General features: G+C 36.0%; 1 pseudogene; it reads left to right on the top strand.

The window, feature by feature from the left end:
* Positions 1–5,004: 5,004 nt before the first annotated feature.
* On the top strand, positions 5,005–5,749 carry LOC100355485 (protein mago nashi homolog 2 pseudogene; annotated as a pseudogene).
* The last annotated feature ends 7,180 nt before the right edge of the window (positions 5,750–12,929 follow it).

The following is a 12,929-nucleotide window of genomic DNA, read 5'->3' as shown; positions in this document are numbered from 1 at the left end:
AATCATTTAATGCATTGTTTTGACAGTCTTCAACTTCTTAAATTTAAAAAAAAAACCTCTTAATAAGAAAATAGAAATGAAGACAAAAATACAGCTAAGCAACAGAGTATAATGGAACATATGTGATGATGTTTTGACATTTTCCCCCAAACAAAAGTTTTTGTAAATTTGTAAACTAGAGCAAATATATTCATAAAGTGAAGAGAGAAACAATACAAATATTTTCAAATATAAATAAATTGCTTTAAAGCAATTTCACCTTATTTCCAAGTAAGGCCTACATGTAACTAAAAACAAAACAATGAAAGGAAACAAAAAAATGTTAATATCAAGGGGTTTACCCTTACTGTAATAGCCATGTGTTCATAAAAGGCCCATGTAAATAATTAAAGTAGCCGTAAATCATGTCTCACTCAGTTTCCAGTCCTTAATTTACTGACAAAGTAATGGATATTGGGTAATTAACATAACTTAAAAACATTCCAGGATAAGAAACCCTAGGAATAGTTTACCTATGTTATTGCCTATAGTTATATACTCAGTTCATAAATGCTCCAGGACATTCCAAAATTAAAAGTGCCTGTCATGAAATGAGTTTCCAGATAAAAAGTCCTAAGTTTTGTTTGGAATATATGGTATGTTGTAAGATGTAGACAGTGCTTGATGGTACTTCAACTATATTAGGTGCTATACTAATGAAAATATCAAGTAAAAAGATAAAATGCAAAAATATGTAACTCATGGGCTAATAGTTCTTTATCCTTAAATTAATTATGATGTGTGTGTTTTGGTTTTGTTTTGGCATGAATATAGCATTAACCATTTTCTGTAAAATGATGTTCAAAGAAATGCAAGGATGTTGAAAATCAACTGCAGATGTTTCCTTTTTATAACATTAAGCCAAGTTCAAGAGCAAAGGGGTAGGTATTTATTACTACTTAATTAGCAATAATAAAGTTTATAGGAATTTTGATAAAATATGGTTTAGTTTTCGGAAAATTTTAGATTCACTATCTACATGCATAATCTACGAAGTTATGCAGAAGTCCAAAGGATATTTGAAGCATTTTTATGTAGCACTGAAAACATAATAAACTGAACTACAACAAAAAGAATTTTATAAATTTTTAAAGTTAAAGCAGGTTTTCTTGTAAACTTGTAAATCTCAGAAATACTTGTAAAATTAAATAGATTTCAGAGCCAGGATGAGAAATGAGGAAGCACCAAGTGGTTTACAATGAATTCAGAAAAGCATGCAAGAAACTAGAAGCATCTGTATACCTGGTAGGACACAGCTGAAATTGAGAGTTTTGATGGGCTTGTGATTCTTGACAAGTAGAAGTATAAATGTTTCAGGGATAAAAATACCTGAGAAACAAGGTGTTGTATTGTTGCTGGTTTGGTTTTGTTTGTAGTTTTATGTTTGGAACAAGTTTCACGTGTGGCATACTTTAAAGCCAAACATATGTTCGTGCTATGAAAATCTAATGATTTACATTATCCTTTAAAACCTAGGTGGAAATTACAGAATACAGAAACAAGGATACCAGACATGTAATGTTTGCTATTCCTGAGCAAAATTCCTAGTGAGCATCCCCGCGTCTTCAGCAGAGGGCACTCTGCCATGCAAAGAGCCTGGAAGCTGAGGATGCTATCTTTCCACTGTACTATTCAAGAATTCAGTTACAGTGTCAGAAGCAAGACTGCCTTCCCACCGTAACTCATCTAATCTATGGGAAACTAATGGTCATGCTATGTTGGTAAGATATAGAGGCGAATATAGCCACATTCATAGTTCACCTCCATCCCACTGCTACCCATACAACTCAAGTTGCCTTCTTGGTTTGTTATCAGCATCTATGTGTAGCAAAATAATCAATCCTATGAAATTTGAGAAATACTACAAGTTGCTGAAAAACCAATGTTCAGGTATGAAATCCCTTTACTAAAAAACAGATGGTTTCAGATGGAAAACACTATAGAATGAAACCTTTCTTTCTGCTCCAAAGTAATCCTGAGAGTAAGATACCCATTCCTTCTACTCTGCAAGCCCCATTGCATGATTATGGCTATCATGGTCCAGAAGCCTCAGCTGCCTGAACAAGTGATAGCATAGAGAGTGATATGTAAGACAAAATGGCAGCATTGCTTAGTATTTAACAGTACAGACTGTGGAGTCTGGGGCCCAGCTTCTGCCACTTAGTTAGCTCTGTAATCTTGGGCAAGTTAATTAACCTTGCAATGCCTTGGCTCCTTATCTTTAAATCAGTATTTACAGGTATGAGAAGCTAAGTAACATATGTCAGGCATTCCATTTTGGGCATAGCAAACACTCTGGACATTTCGGTTTTTAGCATCATTAATAATCTTTGTCAATGGGAACTGCTTCTTATTTTATTTCTATCTATTCTTAAAACATACCCACTTTGCCAATTATACCTCAAAAAGCCGACAAGGGAGAATGTATTCATGTCTTTTGACATTTTTAGAATAATCAAAGTAATATAGTTATATAAGCAAAGTGGATGCAAATTTATTCTTGTAAAAGTGGTTGGGAGGTATGTAAGTTGATAAAATATGGTTGTATGCCAATTGGGCAACATAGATAAAAAATATCTGAAAAGGCTATGATCTGTTAAATAATTACATTGTTAAGAGTTTCTTCCATGGATATTTGTGTACATATATAAAGTTTTATGTTAAAAATGTTATTTGCAGTATTATTGGTAATACAAATACAGAAATAACCTGAATATTTATCATCAATGGGACACAGATAGACAAACTGTAACCTAGCCAGGGAATGAAATACTATATACCTATTTCAAGAGAATAACACTATGTATATGGTTGTGAAAGATGTCTGAGATAAGTTTAAGTAAAAATAACAGGTTGTTGAAAAAAGCTATATGTTATGGCTATATATGTATACCCGTATTATCAATATAAATGTTTATGTACTGCTATTCGGGTAATATAAGCTATATCCCTTATTAAAGTGCAAAGTCATACAAGAGCAAGAATAATAGCTTTCCTGTATCAGGTCTCCTTTTCACATAGACACACACACTGACTGATAGGCTGTTGAGCCCACAGGATGTCTCTAAATTTGCTGGTTTCACAAGTGCTGAACAGAAACACTGGAGAAAGGAGATGTGAGCGGATTCTGTAGGATACCTATCAAAACTCTACACTCAGTAAAACCTTTGTTATCATTTTCTCATCTCTTACACATAATCATAGGAGTATTACTCACCAACAGTTTCAGAAAACTATTGTCACAAAAGATATGGTGTATAAATAAACCTCTTTTTCAAACTCTGCACTCAGCATACATTTTTATATCACTGTAGTGCACTAAGTCTTCAGGTGGTGGCACCTTAGTGGCTTCAGAAGTCTTACCAAGACTAAATTACTCCCCAAAATTTTGGATGGGGAAATTACTATCAATTAATGCAATTAGGATCAATCTGAAAGCTAGCATGAGGTAGCATTTGAATAGTTCAAACCCCAGTAATTCAGATTTGGCAAAAAGTTAAATGGAGCACCAAAAATAGGCCAGAGAATTGCATGCGGGTATTATAGAACATTTCAGCAATATTGGGTATAGCACAGTACTGTTCTACCAATTACATGAGGTGGCAGCTAATGCTATATGGAGTTACTGTATTTGGTGACAAGTTGCAGCTCTTAAAATGCCAGCTATTAATTTTGTTGTCTATTATTTATTTTAAATATTAGTCACAGAGTGTCAACTGGACTTCAGGCTATTAGAAGTCCTCTAGATAGTATAATTTCTGTAAAGGAAAATGTACCTATCAGTTTATCATTTAATGACATTTGTCATTTCTGAGTGATGGTAAGGAGTGAGACATTTTGACTCTTATAAGGGGCACATATTTGTGTTCTCTTATTTCCTTCAGGTTCAAAATTCTGCAAGGCATTCTTTGATGCATTTTCATATACAACCAATGACATTTAATGCACATTACCACCAAGAAATGAAAATTAACATTTTGAGCATCTAATATGTCTCTCATACCACCCCAGGCTCTGTATTTATATCATGTCACTTAACCCTTACCATAAATTTGCCAAATATGTGTTATCATACATATGTTATGCACAGGACTCAGAGAATTTGAGTAAGTTGCTCAGGGATTCAAAGCTAGTTAGCAGCCCCCAAAACTTATTATCTTCCTCCTATACTGCTGCTTCTTCTGCAGCTATCAAAACTTCAAGAAAAATCTTCTTAGATAAGAGCCTAAGCAAAAAGAGACAGCATTTTAATCTCTGGGAATTTTTAGCATTGAAATGAGCCAGCTCTTCCAATCAAGAAGGGATGATAAGGAATGATGAATGCAATTGTCCGATTTACAAACAGGCAGAGGAACACTGAACATCATCAGTTGATTCTGGGTTGCTTATACTAACACAACAGAGCAGGCATGTAGACAATCTGATAATTCAGACCTTTTAAAACTTGTATTTGACCTTGATTGCATTACTTACACATTTGAATTATTATAAGGGTTTAGTTCTCAGATATTAGCTACAAAAATATTTTAATGGGAATTTATTCAATCTTGGACAGACCTAATTCAGAGACAGTGGACATCATCTACTGCATTTCTCATTTCAGCCTCTGCTTGATTTATTCTAAAATCAGTCCATACACTCAGGTTGACACAGAAGAACAATGAGAGCAAAATTCCCACATTTCAAAGCCAATCTGATTTAAGAAACATAAAGAACAGTCAAGCTGCACTGCTAGCAAAAGTTTAACTAGATAAAGAAGAGAAAATATCAATCAATAGAAAAAAACAGAAGGATCCTCTTGCAGCTTGGATGAGATAATGAACAGAACATATTTATTAGATGATGAAAGTTAATATATTTTTAAGTTAATGGTAAAGAGAGGAAGGAGTCCACAGGCCAAACTTTACTCAAAACTATCAAGCAGATAATTGAGGGTTTGACTATACAACTTCAAAAATACACGTTGGCCGGGCTTTGGGCGGGCTTGTCTGGGAGCAAAGATGTCTATGGCTAGTGATTTCTACCTGCGCTATTATGTAGGGCACAAAGGCAAGTTTGGACACGAGTTTCTGGAGTTCGAGTTTCGGCCGGATGGAAAGCTTAGATATGCCAAAATAGTAATTACAAAAATGATGTCATGATCAGAAAAGAGGCTTACGTGCACAAGAGTGTAATGGAAGAACTGAAGAGGATTATTGATGACAGTGAAATTACAAAAGAAGATGATGCCTTATGGCCTCCCTCTGACAGGGTTGGCCGACAGGAGCTTGAAATTGTTATTGGCGATGAACACATTTCTTCTACAACATCAAAAATAGGTTCTCTTATTGATGTAAATCAGTCAAAGGATCCTGAAGGCCTTCGTGCGTTTTACTATTTGGTACAGGATCTGAAATGTTTAGTTTTCAGTCTCATTGGATTACACTTCAAGAGTAAACCAATTTAATTGTGTATTTTTGAAGCTGTTTATATATTTAATAGAGGGTGGATAAGGGAGGGTTTGTCATTACAATATTGGGATTTTTATGAATATGAAAAACATTTTTTGTATGTGCATTGAAAATAAGAAAACACATAAACAGGCTCAGTAGTCATCTTCACTTGGGTCCAAGTGGGCTGGAAGTCCCTCACACATTAAATTCTGTAAATAAAAGCCATGTTTTGTTGAAATTTTTCTCCAATAAAACATATTAAAGCCTGAAAAAAAAAACTTCAAAAATACAAAGATTTCATAGTCTGGGGCATTATATTCAATTCTCTGATCCATGCACCTTAAAGGGAACACAAATTTCACTCATGTTCCCAGGATACTGGAATTATTTTATCCAAAGACAAATACTTCTATTTAAGTTCTATACTGTTTCTCAATTGCCAATTTTAAGTATAGATGCAAACTTTAGTGCCAATGTAAGTTAACAGTATTTTCTTCATTCATTGCTAATCTGTTCCCTTACAAATAGAATGATTTTATTAACTTGGGTGCTATTAGTTTCATAATTAAAATGAAACATATAATTTCGTGTGAAAAAAGTATTCAGTAGTTATCATGAACATGGACTTCTACCAAGTGCTTTATATTCACAATGTTCTTCAATATTTAAGACAACCCTATAAGAAAAGCATTATTATCCCTCATTTTAGGAATGGGGATGCTGTTCCTGAAAGAAGTACCACTTTCAAAGATATAGTCAGAAAATGGCCACCTGGGCTCTTTGTAGTATGCTACATGGCTTCTTTCTTCTTCCAAAGTTCAGGAGAACTGAGAGGCAATAGCTGGAAGTAAGAGACACAGTCTACCATTTCATAGTTGCGTAACTTTTAGGAAAATGATTATTTGCCATTTCCTCTCCTGTAACATGGGAATAATAACAGAACTAATTCTTAGGGTAGACTCAAAAGTTAAATTAGTAAATACTTAATATTTGCCAATCATTGATTTCCAAAAAGTTTATATGCTACTTACATACTTTTGTACAGCATAAATATGAATATCAATTAAATGAATTGGGACAGAGTCCACATTATGGAGGAATAAACAGCAACAAGAGTCAATACAACTGTGTTGAGACCATAAGCCTTCTAGAGGGTGTCACAAAGTATTATAACATTCTTTCTCAACCAATAGAACATACATCAATTTCTCACTAAAGATGAAGGATTTTCAGGGTGGAAGAACTCAAACCAGGAATTTTACAGAGGAAATTTTGTCATGTAGTGGTGTCTGTAAAGTCAGCTTCAAAGAAAAGCACAGCAGAGGACTGAAATAATGTCTCAGGTGTGTTCATTCTGTATCATTGAACACACTGATTTTCAAAGGGCAGTCTCCAGCATGACCATCACATGAAAATCTGCTAAAAATGCAAACTCTGGGGTCCTTCCTAAGACCCATGTAGTCAAACTTTGGAGGTCAACCCTGGAATCAATGTTTTAACAAACTCTCCAAGTAAGTCAGACGTGTACTCATGGATGAGAGGTGCTCTTCTTACCTGACTCAAGTGCAAACAGGACCTGGAAATCCCAGGAAAGAGATAGCAGTGGCAGACTGACTTGTCAGAGCCTATTATTGTGGCCATCTCCTACAGACACAGAAAGCTGCCGTAAAGGAGGGTCCTACCAGAAAATATGTGGCCACTCAACTTTCCTACCAAGAGGTAAGCTACTAAATATACATCTCTGAGTTTATTGGTTAAATGAGCCTGCTGAACGCAATTATGATGTGAACCTCCTGAATATTAGAATGTTTAGATGCCAACAATGATTTTATTACAGTTAAAATTACAAATGTGAGCTACAGACAGTGACTTCATTCCAAAGATAAGTGATGGGAAACGAGCAGGGGCAGGGAAGACTCACTTTACCATGGAAAAATCAAAAAAGCATTAACTCAGCCACGTGACCAAGATCAACACCACAGTGTAAGTCGATTATAGGTACTTTTGGTATGCTGTGATGAAACTGCCACTTTATCTCTGCAGACTTCTTCCCAAGAATGCATAATTGTACCTATTAGGAAAATCCCAAATGAGGGACATTTGACAGAACACCTGACCAGTACGCATTAAACTATCAAGCTAATCGAAAACAAGGTAAGTCTGAGAAACCGCCACAATCTAGAGGACCCTAACAAGACATGGTGACTAAACATAATGCAGTATCCTGGGTAGAATCCTGGAACAGAAAGAGGACATTGGATTTAAAAAATAACAAAGGATAACTGAATAAAGGATGGACTTCAGTTAATACTACTATGTCGCTCCCCGTCTTCGTGGAGGAACGACACAGGACCCTGCGCTGTTCTTTTGTCTGCTCGGCCCTCCCCGGGTTTGCTGCTGGTTCTTCCCGGGTTGGCTACCGTCCCTTCCACCTCCGTGGAAGGGCGGTTCCCCCTAGCCACTTTCCCCACTTCCGCGGGGGAGTGGCACACCGCCGGCCGGCTCTCTCTCGGGGGCTGCACAGGTGTTCCTTCAGATAGATGTTCCTCTTAGATGTTCCTCGTGCATGTTGTCTCTCTCCTCCTTTATAGTCCTCTTCCACCAATCCCAACTCTGCTACCCACACGCCGAGTACGCTGCTCTCCTCCAATCAGGAGCAGGTCCTGCTGTTTATTGGTTGAACTGGAGGCAGCTGTGTAGAAGCTGTTTTCTCCTCTCCCAGCGCCATATTGTGGGAGAGCAGATGCATAGAATAAGTCTTAATTCCAGTAACTTAGTCTAGTCCGGGTTGCTCCCCACACTACTACATCAAGGTTAGTTCAGCAGTTGTGAAAAATGTACCATATTAATGTAAGATATTAATGATTAGGGAGAATAGTTGTGAATTATCTCTGTACTATTTTTGTAACTTTCTTGTTAGCCAAAAACTATTCTAAAATTAAAACTTCAGACTAAAAACTTATTCTTGCTTTTTTTATAGAAAGGAGATAACAACCCATTTCTAAGCCAAGTCTTCTCCTTATTAAATAAACCAGATCTAGGGAAAGTACATGTTTTAGCAAAACACACACACATACACACACACAAAACATGGCTATTTGTACAAACTCTGAAACCTTCTGATTAACAGCTTCTATACTTCATACTTTTCATTATTCTGGTCCCTGAAAATATTACATGAGGTGACTATGAAATTTTCATATATTCTTTTTTTCTTTTCTCTATCTTGACAGGAATTTTTATTTTTTCCCTATTTGAAATGACTTACTGCTTATTTTCCCATATCTGCTGAAGTGCACTGTATTATAAGTTCCGCAGTTAATTGTACCTTAAATCTGAATATTCAATTTCCTTATCCTAACCCTTTTAGTTAATAAACCTAAATGATTCTATTAAACATGAAGCACTCAGCTTCCTTTTAATTATCTTGAGAACTCTGAGGGAGAAAGTCATCCTCCAGCTGTTTGTAGAAGCAGCTATAAAAGGAAACAGAACAATCAAGAATTTCACAGTGGTTTGGCAAAGACAATGTGGGTGGTGAATTCTATAAAGTTTATTAAATAAGAAACAAAAATAAAAGCCATTTCTACAGTACTTGGCTCCAAATAAAGGTTCTTAGAAGAAGCATGTTATGGTTATGATAAGAAGCACATTTAAGGCAGGGAAATAGCAGTCTAATATAAATCAGAGAGATTTTTATTCGAGCAAAACTAGTAAAAACAGGACCAGCTTGAGGTGCTTATCACACAAGACAAAACAAGGTAAGTTAAAATAAACCAATTGTTTCCTCTCATCCAGGAAAGGATACTACTAAGATTCCGTAGTTCATGTCTTTTTCTGTTGCTTATTTATTGATTTGCATTTACTTGAAAGGCAGAGCAAGGCAGTTGGCAGCAAGGGTGGCATGTGTAAATTCCATCCACTGGTTCACTTGCCCAGTGCCTGCAGCAGCCAGGGCTAGGATAGGCCAAACCTATCAGACGTGGATTAGCCCAATATGGGATGTGCGTGTTCCATGTGGTGGTTTAACTCATAGCACCCAACCCCCAGAAGTTCATGTATTATGAAGAGTAAGTTAACTTCACAGTTCCAGTAAGTTCTCCAGCTATCAACTAGGCAAATGAGCAAGATTTATATGTTATACTGCCTAAGAGTGCCGGTTTGAGTCCCAACTGCTTTGCTTCCAATCCGGCTCCCTGCAAGTATACCTGGGAAGACAGCAGATGATGGTCCAACTAATTGGGCCCCTGTCACCCACATAGGAGACTGAGATGGAGTTCCTGGCTCCTGGCTGTTGGTCAATTGGGGTCATTTGGGTTGAGACCAAAGCACTTGAACTCACTCTCTCTCCATTTTGAATTTAACTAAATCAATCTAAAGAAATATTCCACTCCTATGGAAAGGTTATCAGCCTGACTGAGGAGACTGGCTGTTACCATCACTTAACTGATTAATTAGTGAATTTAGGCTAGTCTCCTAGTGTATGGAAGCTTCTTTTTCACTTAGAAAAATAGTCCTCATGTATCTAAACAGCAGCCCATGGTTTCCAATATATTTGCTGCATACTTGTCTCATTTGATCCTTACAATAATGTGATATAATTAACACGGCAAGAATTACCTTCCTTTCACAGATAAGCGAATGAAGTTTAAAGAATTTATGTAATTTGAGTTGGGTCACACAGCTAGAAAATGGAAAGCAGGAACCTGACCTTACTCAGGTTCTCTGAGTGCATGCAGTTCTGTGCTCTTGACACATCACCACAAAGCTATCTGGAGATGCCTTTAGGCTCTAAAATTCCATTACACTTTGACTAACAAATGGCTTTGAAATTTCAAATTCATAATCTTCCCTCTCCAACTAAATAAATATGAATGTTCCCACATTTCCACTGAAAGAAGTCAATATGTTTTTCCACTGCAAAAGGAGAAAAAAAGCGGTGATCTTAAAAGCATATGAATCAATCATAATTTTAGCATCTCTCATAGATTTAAAATGCTTTACCTGTTTAGCAAAAACTGTGGGGCAATTACTCAAAAGAACATAAGGGCCTTTTAATAAAGCTGAAATCCAATCTCACACCAGTATATTACCATGAGACAATATGAGTCAGTGAGTGCACAATGTTGCTTTGGTCCTCACCCTTAATTGTGGTAGGTGATAAATTACAAGTGTTTATGAAAATTTAAGGTAATGAAGAACAAGTAGAGGTTTTCCCCATAAATCACTGTTTTGGCATTTAAAAGGTAAAATGAGGATCTAAATAATGATAATTAGATTATAAAAAGTGAAAGGAAGCCATCTTGGCAAAATTCTGAAACTATCACTGTCTAATATTGATTTCACAATTAGCAATTGCAATTTATGCATAGAGGGAATCTCAAGAATTTTAAGTATTGCAAAAAATTGCAAATAGAGACAGCATGGCCTTAAAAATACTGTATTTCTCTTAAAGTAGCTACAAACTTTTTAAAAAACCAAAATTATTCTAACAGAAAACACACACACCTACACACACATACAGACACACACACACACATGTCAGCCCTCAAATCCTATTTAAAATCCAAGAAGAAATGTAGCAATACAAATAAATCTGGGTTAGTGCTGTGAAACTGAGAAAAGTATCAACAGAACCAAAACAGGGAGGAAACCCTGAATGACCTAAAGCAACTCAAATGGACAAAAAAAAAAAAAAAAACCCACAACATTGTTGAGGAATTCATAAAACTGTCAAGACAAAGGGGAGAAGTGAGTATTTCCAGAAGAAGAAGTCTGAAACAATCCCAAACCAGGAGCCATGGGGGCTGAATCAACAAACAAGGAGATATGATTAATTTAAGACATGCAAAAGAGCTGCAATAATCCCTCTACCACTGTAAGATGCCTGTGATATCTGCTACGTAGATTAAAGCATTCAAAACAACTCTACACACAATACTGGGAATTCTAAGTACCCTCAGAGGGTTCCTTGGGGTGGAAGACATAGAACAGTGCCTGGAGTCTTGTAAGGCCATTGTGAAGGAAAGGAAGGGAAAGCCCCACACTCAGAAACAAGCTGCCCATACAAATGGAAGGCCACCCAGCCATTCAGACTCTAGCTCCAACACATAAATGCTGGATTTAGCGTCCCCATCATGAAAATATTTACTCAATGCCAAGGAAACAAGTATTCTATCATAGGATATAGGTGTTATGCTTCAGTTAACTAATTCTGGTCAATCTAGGCCAGCAATTGTAAATCTAAACAAACAAGAACCCTCAAATATTTGAGCAAAGAAAATTGCTAAACACAACAAACAGAAAAAATAAAACAAGAACTAGTGCCAGGCAGTACAGAAAATAAATGAAGAAAATTGTAAAAAATTCCTCAACATTTTGGTGAGGTATATCCATTTAGAAACAATAGAATTCTCTGAAAAAGCAATAGGGCTCTTGAAAATTTAAATTCTCATGGCCACTTTTATAAAGCTCAATGGATGGGCTGAGTTCATGGTTGAAAACAAGAAAAGCAAATCAAGTGAGTATATCAGAGTACAATGCAGAAGGAAAAAGAGGATGAGACAAAAATGCAAAGGCATGCAGACAGGATTCAGTGGCTCCAATCTAGATGCACTGGGGTTTCAGAGAAAGAAAACTGAGAATGGATTTCATAAAATTACCAAAGAAATAAAAGAAAAAAGTGTTTACTGAGCTTAGAAAAAATGACTCTTTGGGTTGTATAATTGGCCAAGTGTCAAGCGATAACAATTTAAGGATATATATATATAGACAAACACTGGCAAATATCCCCAAACAACAATAAATGCTTCTTGAAAGGTAAAACAAATTACTTATCAAGAAATAGGAATTGGACATGAAAAATTCTTGTCCATAACATGGGATGCTAAATGACAATTTTCTTAAGTCTGTAAATTCTATGCATAGATTTCTTGTGGAAGTGTAAATTGATCCAAATTTATAGCAAGCAATTTGGCAATAACTATCAAAATTAAACTTAAGAATACACATAGCCTTTTACCATACAGTTCCACCTCTGGGAATTTATCCAACAGGTAAATTTACCCAAGTAAAAGCTAATGTACATAAAAGTATGCTAATTGTGCTGAGTAGACCCCAACAAACCTCAACAAGTTTTCTTTCCCTAATAAACATGGATTCCTCTACCCCTTTTCCCTCATTTCCTCAGAGGCTCACCAAGCTGATTGAACACTCATATACCTCTTCCCCTCCTACCCATCAAGACTCAGACTCTTATTTCCCTAAACAATTTGATATTTGTTTGCAAACATAATAAGGCATTTTCATATTGGGGGATTATTTTCATATATGCAAAAATATTCTTTATTCTACACTACTGAAGCATGCCAAAGTGGAAGATTCCAGAAGCTGTTTTTCTCATATTGAAGATATTTTCTCATATTGAAGATTTCCTCTGTAAATTTATGATTTTCTTAA

Source organism: Oryctolagus cuniculus, chromosome X, assembly GCF_964237555.1.
Source record: "Oryctolagus cuniculus chromosome X, mOryCun1.1, whole genome shotgun sequence".
NCBI lineage: Eukaryota > Metazoa > Chordata > Mammalia > Lagomorpha > Leporidae > Oryctolagus > Oryctolagus cuniculus.
Note: the sequence above shows the minus strand (reverse complement) of the source record. Positions and strands in the feature narration are given on the sequence as shown.